Source organism: Pyrus communis, chromosome 11 (assembly GCF_963583255.1).
Source record: "Pyrus communis chromosome 11, drPyrComm1.1, whole genome shotgun sequence".
Classification (NCBI taxonomy): domain Eukaryota; kingdom Viridiplantae; phylum Streptophyta; class Magnoliopsida; order Rosales; family Rosaceae; genus Pyrus; species Pyrus communis.
The window spans coordinates 3,064,321-3,076,722 of record NC_084813.1 but is presented as its reverse complement, the minus strand read 5'-3'; positions in this window follow the sequence as shown (position 1 = coordinate 3,076,722).

Here is a 12,402-nt window from a genome sequence, read left to right as displayed (position 1 = left end):
AGAAGGTAGAGGGCCCCACATTCCCGCCGTGTCATGGAAGTTGTGAGTCAGATAGCCAAACCCAGATGTACCGCAAACTTCGATAGAAAAAGGGAAAGACGAGGTAAAGATCTCTGGGAAGATTATTTTATTCCTAACAACGTATTCCTTGATCATGTTTTTAGACGTTGTTTTAGAATGCAAAGAAGTTTGTTCGACAAAATCATGAGTGCTATTTACAACCATGATTCATACTTTGTGCAAAAATATGATGCTTTTCATGTTTTAGGTCTTCTTCCTGAGCAAAAAATCACGGCTGCCTTGCGAATGCTTGCATATGGAGCATTTACAAATCAAGTGGATGAGATTGTGAAGATGGGAAAAACAACTGTTTTGGAGTCCCTGATGCGGTTTTGCTCTGCAATTGAAGCCCTTTACACTAATGAGTACCTCCGGAAACCTATGCCAAGGGACATGAGAAGGCTTCTGAGGAAGGGTGAGATGCGAGGCTTCCCTGGCATGATTGAAAGCATCGACTACATGCACTGGACTTGGAAAAACTGTCCAAGTGCATGGCAATGAGCTTATGGCGATAGAAAAGGAGCCAAAAGTATCATTTTGGAAGCGGTGGCTTCATTTGATACATGGATTTGACATGCTTTTTTTGGTGTTCCAAGAGCTCAGAATGACTTAAATGTCCTTGCCCAATCTTCAGTATTCGATAAACTACTGCAAGGAAAATCACCGAGATGCATATATTGGGTTAATGGTCATAAATATGAGGGACCATGCTACCTTGCAAACGACATTTACCCAAGGTGGTCAACGTTTGTCAAAACAGTGCCACATCCACAGAGTGAAAAGGAAAAACACTTCGTAAAATCTCAAGAGGGGTGTAGGAAGGATGTGGAGCATTTGTTTGGTATTCTGCAAGCTCGTTGGGCGATTATCAGGGCTGCTGCTAGAATGTTTGATGTCGAGGCTCTTCGATCCATCATGATGACATGTATTATTCTCCACAACATGATTGTGGAAGAAGAGTACGATTATGATGCCGTTGATGAATACGAGCTGGATCTGATGAACAACTCAACAACATGTATCTATTGTGCTCATGACTAGACCGAAGATCCCGTGCAACAAGAGCCGTTGGAACGTGATGGATGTTACAATAAATTGATCGTTGAGCGGTACACTTCAGTGCAAGAGCCATATTGGCACATAACCCACCAGAATGACTTGATTGAGCATTAGTGGGGATTGCAAGAAGGTGAAGATAATTAAAATGAGCTTGTGGCTGAAGAATAAAGTGTATTTTTTTAAGTTTATGTAATTTTATTTAGTGTGTGTTTTTTTTTAAGTTTATTTGGTGAGGTTATGTAAATTTAATTGGTGTTTTTTTTTCTTTAAGTTTATTTGGTGAGGCTATGTAACTTTATTTGGTGTTTTTTTTTTTTTTTTTTTTTTTTTTGTGGTTTTAAGTTTATTTGGTGAGTTTATGTAATCTTATTTGATGTGTTTAAATAAAGTACAAAAATAAATAAGAAATTACATAAATTACTAATAATAATTAAGAAATTACACAAAGTACTAATAATAAATAAGAAATTACATCTATTAATAAAAATAAATAAGAAATTACATAAAATTAAGACAAAATTACATCTATTTTTAAAGTACTAAAAATAAACTCGAACTTACATAAAAATTAAAAAGAAATTAAATAAAGTACTACAAATAAATACGAAATTATACAAAGTCTGTGGAGCTAGGATATGTGGTGCTAGGATCTTCGTTTCTAGGATTTGTGTAGCTAGAACCCCCTCGACTTGTTTCCGCATCTCTTGCACGCCTCATTCACACTACGTCTCATTTTTCCGATGTCCAAAAATATTTTGAATTCGGAGACAGTCCTACTAGAGGCTTGTTCATAGTGTCACGATTTTCTCGAGCCATCCTTTCTTCTCTAAGCATCTCATTTTCTCGATTAAGTGATTCTCTATTCATCTCATTCTCTCGATTAACTATTTCTCTTTATCTCTGAGCTGCCGCATCACGTCTTTCAGTAGCTGCTAATATTGCTGCCATAACAACATCTTTTTCCTTATCTCTAGCTGCTTCCCTTGCCATGTTCAGTTCACCTTGGCGAGCAAGTTCGTCCATATATTTAGGGTAGTCATTTTTAGAAGAACTACCTTTTTTCTTTGATGCCTTTTTAACTTGAGGCCTGAAGGACTGACGAGTCAGTTGGGTCTCCGGTAATTATTCAGGCGTCCCGTTTGTCTTTTCAAATGTGTCTCCTTCTTGTTCGGCCATGTCTGCTTCTAGTAAATTGTGTAGACCTATGTCGTGCATGACAAATTCTGGACTGGTTGCCACAATTTTGTATATGGGGCAATCTTTGACAATTTACCAACATTCCCATTTGCTGAATGAGTTGTTGTGGTTCTTCGCATTATAGAATGCTTGTGCCAGTAGTGTCTATAAATGTGGGATAAGACAGTATTATAAAATGCGGGTGTAACACAAATAAATAAATTAAAATATTGATGCGGGTGGAATGCATATAAATAAATAAAAATATTGTCACCTGATCCGGTAAACTTGTCCCATTACGCAGATTACCCGAAGCATGAGAGATGGCGTTTTTTTTCCAACAAGTAAAGGATGTGTTGATTTTTTTCCAACGACCTTGATGATCTTGACTACTTCTGGCATTTTTTCCATGTACATCGCAAAACACTTTCGTAATTTTACTCCACATTTCTCGCTTATCCATCTCATTACCCGTAATTGGGTCATGAGTAGTGTGAACCCAACATTCACACAACAAAACATCTTCAATGAGCTGCCACGAAGTCATTTTTTTTCTCTAAAAGTGTAGAAAATATTGAAATGTAGAAAGTGTAAAAATATTGAAATGTGGTGTAAGGTGGAAGATGAGGGTTAGGTATTTATAGGAAAAAAAAATTAAAATTTTCTGTATTTTTTAACAAATTTTCTATAATTTTTAACAATTTTTCATAATTTTTATAAATTTTAATGTAGTTAATTAATCTGGACCGTTGGATTTGAAAAATATTCAAATCCAACAACCTATAAGTTGACACATGGCCAACGGTCATAATTCTGATCATTGTACCTTTTTTTTATTTTTATTTTTGGGGGAAAACATGGACCGTTGATCTGTGATCGGACAGTCTAGATAAAAATTCAAATTTAAAAATTTTTGACTGTTGGAAATCCAACGGTCTAGAAAAACTAGCTATCGGAAATCCAACGGCCCAGGACAGGCCACATGGCCTCCCATTCCGTTCGCTGGGTGCTTCTATGCATGCGAGCCTCGACTCTGAATCTTTCGGCGACATGTGCCTAATCGCGTGTGTTTCCCACACATCTAGCGCAAAAAAAATTCAAACGCCCGCCGACGCTACGCTAGAGTTAAATGGGTCGTCTCCTTCCTCTGTCGATTCTAGGCCGGCCTGTGGCTTGGGTGCCAGCCTAAAGGGCTGGGATGGAGCAAATTGAAGGGAACCGGTCTATTTTTTGGCTTGGGTGTGGGTCTAAAGAGCAGCAGTGGAACTGCTCTTAAGAAGATTAGTTTCCTATGGACGTGTTTACATGTATGCGGCGGTGTATATGCAAGATGAGACTTTACTATGCATAGAGAAAATGAGTGTGTAGTGGTCATGTAGAGAAGATAAAGAAACTAGAGAAGGAGTCAGAGAAGGTCTTTAATTATATAGAGATCTCAAGAATCCTTGTAAGGAGAGTAATCCCGATTAAATTGGGAGACTATTTAGGAGAGAATCGAGGATAAGATATCTAATTCTCAATGGACCATGATTATGTTGCCTAATCCCCAAGATATCCTAATTTGACTTGAATTAAGGTATCTTTACGTGGGAGACAAGTAATATATTCAATGGGCTTAAGTCAAATATGTCGCACTAAGGCTGTCAAACTACAGTTTATAAGCTAAATGCATTTCGGTCATACTTTCCATCAGAGGTGCCTTGTGTCATGGGCCCAGAAAATTATGGTCCCACAATTGCCGCTAGCTATGCTTTTACGGGTGCACCCCACTATGAGAATGGATGGTTACCAATGGATCATGAGTGAATCATCCCAGAATAGCTTATTCGAACTACTTAACAAGATAACATTTGAGTTACTTGCTCGATTCGGAGCTAGCCAAGTCTAGCTAGTCCTGCTTGCTTGTTTATCATATATTTTTTATTCTGGCGTTCCAAATTATATTACAAACCTTTGCTTGGAGTTCTAGGTTGGATGCAAGGCGAAATACGCATATATATATATATATATATATATATATATATATATATATATATATATATATATATATTCCTGAAAGGACTTGGACTTAGTAGGATTGTATCTTTAAGATGCTAGGATATCATAAGGATGTTTGAGGAATAATCCTTTTAATAATATCCTAATAATTATTTTTGGAGAATCCTTGATTGATTGCGATGGTGTTTCCTTAATTAGAGGAATTTGTAAGTTTCAATGTAAGAATTAGTTATTAATTCAACCTTTTATTTCCTTGTCCTTATTGTTGGAATCAAATTCGCACATTGTCATGAGTAGTGGTTGAGCATAAACTCGAGCAACCTGCAAAATAGTAAACAACTGTAAGTAAGCCTAAGAACTGCGGGATGGGGGAAGAGGGGGAGGAGGGGGTGTGTTTCCATGCAAAGGCTTTCCTACGGTCAAGTTAGTGAATGATTTTAGACTCAAGTAGTGGGCAAGAGAATTCAAGTGTTTAGATTGCTTTACAATAGATGAATCCTAGATGAATATATTTATACTATGGGAAGAATGACCTTTTTAGGATAGAATTCTCATTCTAAGCCGGGAGAATCTTGGAGGATATCTAGAAGTAGATATTGCATCCTCTTAGGAGTTATGATTACCTACAACGAACGCTAATTCCTAGATTGTAGGAACTCCAAGACTTATAGGATCTGATTGTGTCCATATTGGAATCAGATCGTGTGTCTTGTATAACAAGCATGGTCATCCAGCGGAGTCTCTAGGACTCAGCTTAGTGCCCCATAGTAGAGTAATGGTGGCATCGATACTTTGTCTAATACAGTTCGCCTGGAGTTGGTGAGTCTATACCTGACTTTTGATATAACTGTATTGTGATCAACCATACTCCGACCTAGAAAAAGTATGGTCCCACAATTGCCCCTAACTATGTGTTTGGGAGGCAACCCATTCCCCATGAGGATGGATTGTTATCCAAAGACCATGCCTTTTGGAGTAAATTGGAGTATGTTCCGTTTGGACTTCAAATTCTTATGAGCTGGTCCAGTTCATTAAAGAAAGGTAGTTAAGTTATTCTTAACTTTGGTCATGCTTTCATGTAAACTTAACTTTCATGATGATATGTGCCTCCATTTTGCGTGCACACTTATAAAAAAGAAACCACATATCTCATTGATTGGCCTTGATTCTCATCCATGTCGATCTCTAGGATAGCGACTCTTCATTTTCAATGGTGAGATATTTTCTTGGTTTACCTTTAAATAGCCTTCATAAGTTTCAGTTTTCTTCATTCCTTTCTCGTTTGTGCCATGATGCCTGTTTTTACCTTAAATTATTTCTCCAACCTTAGTCGTCCTATTGCTTCTTTGTTAAAGAAAATTTCAATCCCAGAAAATCATGCCATGAACAGTAAATCCCAACGCGTTCTCAGAAAGGTTTCCTTGCTTCCTACAACTTGCTCTATAATATTTCACACTTCTTGCAACTCGTTCTATAACATTCATCCCTTCGTAGGATTCTCTATGCAGGCTTTGAGGAAGGTTAAGATTTGCACGAGGTTTGAAGATCCACCGAAGGGTTTTTCGTCATGGCATTCTTTTTAGCAGCTAATTGACAGTGATAGTGGCAGCCTTTCGTTCAAACATTCGCCCATGTGGTACTCATGTGGTTTGAGTGTTGAGATCTGTCTCTGTTTCTTTCCATTTCCTCTACATGTGGACGACGATTATGGAAGATCTCTATTGGAATGCTCGCCCTCAATGTAGTGTCGTGTCCAAAACAAAACAAGGTGAGCGTGCACGCTGCTAACTTGATGGTGGTATTCTCTCTAGGATCAATGATTTCAGTCCAAGATGTCGTTCTGCCTCTAAATTTATTTATTTATTCATTAATTTTTTTTGCTAGGGGTAAGGGTTTGTCTCCCCTAAACTACTTTACTAGTTTGATCTTCTTTGTGACTTTGATAATAATCATTCATTTATGTGAGATTCTTCTTGTCTCATGCATCTTTTGGCATAAAGAACTTGTAATCTGATAATGTTTCCAAAGTAAACAAACTTTAAGAAATAAAAGAAGCAACATAGCAGAATGTGAATAAGTTTGTAGGCTCGCGACAGAGTTTTAAGAAACCCCCTAGGTATGTTAATTTAGCAAAACATTACCTCCCAAACTTTGCATCTATTAACAATTCTCATCACGATAGTCGGAGTACCACCTTACTCCGGTACCGGGAATTAAACATTAATCCCACGAGGAACCTTCTACTCTGATCTCTCTTATGCATTTATAAGACCTGAGATAGTTATGTTGTGTTCGAAATATCCTGCAAGAGATAAGTTAGCAAAATCTTCCATACCTTATCTCCATTCTTAAGCTAAGGATTTCAATAATTGCAACATAGCACAAGGAAAGATCTTTCTTCCTGGATTGGATTGCCTGTCTGTTTTCGGTGAATGTTAAATGAAAGTTCATTGGAAACATGGTCATCCGCATGGGGTCGAAAACGTTTTTTGAATCCTTTTGCCCGACCCTATGCGTTGGACCTGAGCGTTTCTAATCAGACTACCTTGGGTGGCATAACCAAAGCATTTCCACATGTCGAAGCTTTATTAGAATAAAATTCCTTTTGGGGATTGTCTAGTATGGATGGTATCTTCGAGCCTACTAACACACATTACTGTAGAACATACTTGGCTTAGTATGCTAGTTCGGGATAAAAGTAGTTGTACTTGGGGTCGGAGTTCAGAGCCACCATCGGATGATTTCCGAATCACCATTTTCAACTATTCCATAGAATGGCATAAAGCTCGGGTTTGAATGTTATAACCCACAACCTTGCTGGTTGTACAAACTTTCTAGAGGCTAGATGGTGCATTGGACTACCAGGTCAGGGCGCCATGTGCCATGCCTATAGCCTGCTAACACACGGTACTGTAGAACATACTTGCCTTAGTATGCTAGTTCAGGATAGAAGTAGTTGTACTCGGGGTCAGAGTTCAGAGCCACAATAGGATGATTTCTGGATCGCCATTTTTGACTATTCCATAGAATGGCGTAAAGCTCAGGTTTGAATGTTATAACCCACAACCTTGCTAGTTATACAAACTTTCTAGAGGCTAGATGGTGCATTGGACTACCAGGTCAGGGCGCCATATGCCATGCCTACATCCTGCCAATTGTTACTGTGCTTATTACGGTTCAAGTCTCCTAAGCTACTAACTGTTCGAGACGGACTAGGCTAAGAGAGATTCCTCTGATATCATTACTTTGAACTTTTTTAGACTTGCATTTGTGCAAAGTTTTTCAAAGTTTGTACCGTGTTTGGAGCGAGTAGGGTACTCTTTTGCATCACAAAAAAAAAAAAAAAAAAAAAAAAGATACTTAAGACATATAACCTTTCTTTATTCATGATACAAAGTAAAACGATATTAATAAAAGGGTGTGATTAAATCCTAAAAGGATTGCCTTCATATCTCTGAGATGAAGAATCAAATAACTGGTGTAGTTGTAAGGAAAATATGATATAATGTAATAATTACACTAGGATCACTTTTGACGATAAGCTTATGGTGGGGTGTGATGAGATGAGTTCTTCGTGGAATTGTCTTCACGTAGACTGCGGCGTTGCATTGGGTCCGAATGACTGCCTACATATCCAGAGAAAGGAATCAAATCGCGCGTAGATCGTGTGAGACATTTACGGATATTATTTTCTGAGCTTGGTGATGTGCCATTTCTTGGCGATCAGGGTTCCATCTATGTGCTCCTAGTGATAGGTTTCTTGCTTGCCTTAAATTGGAGTTTTAAAGCCTGTTCAAGTATGGATGTGTCTAGTGCTTGTAGCACCATCCTCGCGCCAACCCCGTGTATGTTGGATGACCCATCTATGTAAAGCTTCCAAAATGCTGGGATTTTCTAGAGGGCATCGGGGACTTGTTGCATCTGCAGTATTTTGAGCTGCTGTGTGAATTCATTTACAAAGTCCGCTAGGGCTTGAGCCTTGATTGACATCCTGGGTTGGTAGATTATTTCATGTTGACCTAGTTTGATAGCCCATTTAGTGACCTTGTACAAAGCATTGAGGTTGTGCAAGATGGATCTCAATGGATATTTTGTCATGTAGACTACTCTGAACGATTGAAAAATATATCCGAATAAGATCGCATGTCTTGCGGAACAAGCATAGTCATCCAGCTTAGTCGCTAAGATTCTACCTAGTGCCTCGAAGTAGAGTGATGGTGGTACTGCTACTTTGTCTGATATAGCTCCGCCCGGAGCTGGTGAGTGCATGATCAGACTTCTGAGGTAACTGTATTCTGATCATCGAATCAGCCTTACTCTAGCCCTAGAAAATAATAGTCCCACATTTATCTTCCTTGCCATGGCATTTGAGCTTGCAGTAGTTGTAGTCAGCAGATCATGGCTTCTATTTCGGCCAAACTACTAGTGGAATAAATATGAGCCTCTCCAATTAATGAGGGCATTTTCATCAATAGTGAATAAAAGTCCACTATCAACTCTGTGATTTTTCAAATTAGTTTTGAGAAAGCCAAGCTGTTAAATTTACAAGGAAAAATAATTACAAGAAAAATTCTCTTATGTAACTTAAATTGAAACAGTCCCGCAGTCAAGTTTATCTTGCCTCATTAGGAAGAATTCGCCACCAAACGATTTTACACGAAGAACACATCATCGATCAGAGTATTTGCCACAAAATTTGTTCCCGATAAATATGACGACTCTTGAAATCTACAAGCCAACTTCTTAATGTTATCCACCAAGGAATTAAAATGGCACCTTAATACAGCATCTATAAGGACTTCAATATCTCCCTCCACCTCTATGGTGATGTATCTATAGTCCATCTTATATATATATACGAAGAATGAATTCAAGAAAATGTTTCACTACATTTTTCCTATAATGAGACACACCAATGATAATTGGTCTCACTTATTTTCAAAGTTATAATGAAAATTGTACATATAAAATAAATAAATAAATAAATAAAATAAAAAAAAAAAAAACCAAAAACGGAACTGAATTTCATACACCAGTTTTAATATCACGCACACCTTACATATTTCCTTATTTTTTGGTTATTCGACAACAATAATGTGTGTGTTTATTAATTCTAAAACAAAGCAGATGACACTTACTACAATGGCGGAAGGGAATACTTCATATGCTCCCTTGGTGCGGGTTTAATCCTCACCGATTCCTTGCCCCCTAATATTTAACAATTTACTCCACTAACACTATCATTTGTAAAAAAAAAACAGAAAAAAGAATTCTAACATAGATATGATGTATCACAATAACACAAACATATATGTGATAACCCGTCCCTAATTTCCTATGTAAATTCTCACCAAGTATGTAAATTGACATTTATGCCCTTGTTGGCAAAGTGACATGGATGTGTTTATGCAGCTTTAAATTATTTTTCTCACTATTGTAATTAAATAGTACTCGTTGTTATGAACGTGTGAGCACGAGTTAGACCCGAATTGGATTTGTAACGAAAAAGTTACGCTCATTTGAAGTACGTTACAACGAGTAAAATTGTACACGCATGTGTACTAATCGATCAGTGTTAGAAACACTATATTAGGTAACAGGATAGATTTTCTGAGTACTTGTTACTGTGTAATCTGAAAACCCTATCTCTTTTTCCTTTTTAAAACTGTCTCGTGTTCGCCCTTTCTGCACACAAACCACCAATCAAATCCCTTAAAACCCGCACTTCCACTCCTTTTTTTGAGTCCCTATCGCCCAATCAAGTGCCATCCCTTAAATTTGGCACCAATCAGACTTCACACCCTCACTCTCACTCAAACAATCAGAAAGCACTCATTCTCTCTCTGTCTCTCTGTCTCTCTCTAACTCGTAAGCTTTCTCTCATTCTCTTATCTCTGCAACTCACGAAACCAACCATCAAGGCTCCTAGTTGGAACCCAAAAACACCACCATTGAACTCACCTCACCACCATGAGCATAGCCGTACCATCAGATCGCGATTTGATTGAGTTTTGGATGTCCAACTAGGGTTAATTTTTCCCTGACGAGTTGTGAGCGAGTTACAAGCTTTTGGGAAGTCTAAAGGCCTCTACTCAACTCCTCGAGGTCTTTAGTCAAGGTTTGAGGAAGAAACAACTTCAAAACAGACAATTTCGAGAAGTCGATTTTTGGCCGAACCTTTTCGAGGCTTTTTAAGGCTAGTTTCCGTCCACTTTTGGACTTTTGGAAGGTACAGCTTTGTTATACTCTTCATAAGCTTCAATTCCATATAAATTTCGTGAAAAATGCTTGAGAAATGTACAAGGTATGAAGTTTTGAAAATTTCTCAAAAAATAAGCGAAAATCCCAAGTTTCTGGTGAAACCAAATGGCAGCGGAAGGCGATGACCATCGAAAAAGAAGATGAATATTCCGTCAGACTTGATGGAATTTTCTAACGACGTCAGGTAACGCCGTTACTATTTAACGGAATATTCTGTCAATTCTGACGGAATATTCCTAATGTCTGTTAGGGTTCTGTCAGACGCGTGCCTACGCGTGACCGTGCATATGGCCGTGGGTTGGGAGGTGCGTGACGGCGCATTCGGCGTCCGGCTGGTGAGTGGTTGAGTCGTGCGGGTATGTGACTTCGAGTAGAACATTTTCATATATTCAAACCTTCCGTTTGAGCAAATTATGGGGAGTTTTTCCTAGCTTTTTCGTATATGTGTTAGTTAAGTAATTATTATTAGTTGTTTTGTATGTAGAGGAGACTCACCCTGAGGACGTACTTGGACAAGCGAGACTAAGGGGCTACGATCCATCAACATACTAGTGTGTGGGCACTTTGTTTTCGTGTGTGCGTGTGTGTATATATACATACATACATACATACATACATACATATATATATATATATATATATATAAACTTTATAGTTTCCACAAATGCTTTTAAATTGATTTATGCATTTTATGCCATGTTTTATAAATTTTTAAAATGTTGTTATGTGGTGGAGATATACATATTGTCATGGCATATTCATATGCATTTTACCTGCTCATAAATGTTGTACTGTTGTGAAATGCTAAAATAATTACGAGATGCGCAGGCAAGTTCAAGTAAGGTTCTTATGTTGTTTGGAATTGTTGAATCATTATGGCATGCATATATTCATGTAGTGCTCATCATTGTTGCACCCAGGTGTTATTGCTCAGACCAGGGCCAGGCTAGTCTTTCACGTGTTTTTCACATCAGCACTGCACGCTCGCCTTGAATCCAAGTAGGTGTTAGTCCTGTCACACAGATTGCAATAGGCCATTCCGACTCGTATGTGACGGCGAATAGCTTTAGTCTTCACATGATTGTAGCACTAGAGCGTATATTATTACACTTAGTCCTGTTGTACAGGTCACATTAGGTGACTTCGACTCGTGTGCTAACGTAAATTGATGAGTCATAGGTGCAGTCGTACATGTCACATTAGCTGACTCCGACTTGCGTGCTAGTATAGATTATTGAGCACATGATTATATTTGTATTGCTGATGAGACTTTGAGCTGTGTCATACTCCTGGTTTTACTGTTAGCATGCATTTGATTTCATACTTATAGGTAGTATGATTTGTTGGAAACTTTACATGTTTTACAACGAGGGGTTAGTATGTTCAGAAAACAAATGGATTCTACAAACCTTTATTTTTGTGCCCACTCACCCTTCTATTTTTTGCCCCTCCAGGTCCCCATATTGCTTAATCACTCTGTGGCGTGCGAGGATTTGACAGCGATTCTGACATATCTCTTTTTTTAACGTAGGAACTTATTTCCAGCGATTCTGACATATCTCTAGTTCGACTGCTTTACACTTTCATTATCTATGCTCTAAACCTTTGTAGTTTATGGGTTTTACCCACTACTGCGCACGCACTTTATTAGTTTAAATAAATTCTAGTTCAGTTTTAATTTATTCACATTTTTTTTTACATCACTCACACTTTTGGTTGCGTCACTTTCGGGTAACGGCCAGCATGCCTCGACTTCGGTTGAGGTGTGTCATATACTTGTGCCTAGATCATATATTAACTTTGCATTTTCTGTAAGGTGGGTTTACATTATTTTATTTTAATTTTTTA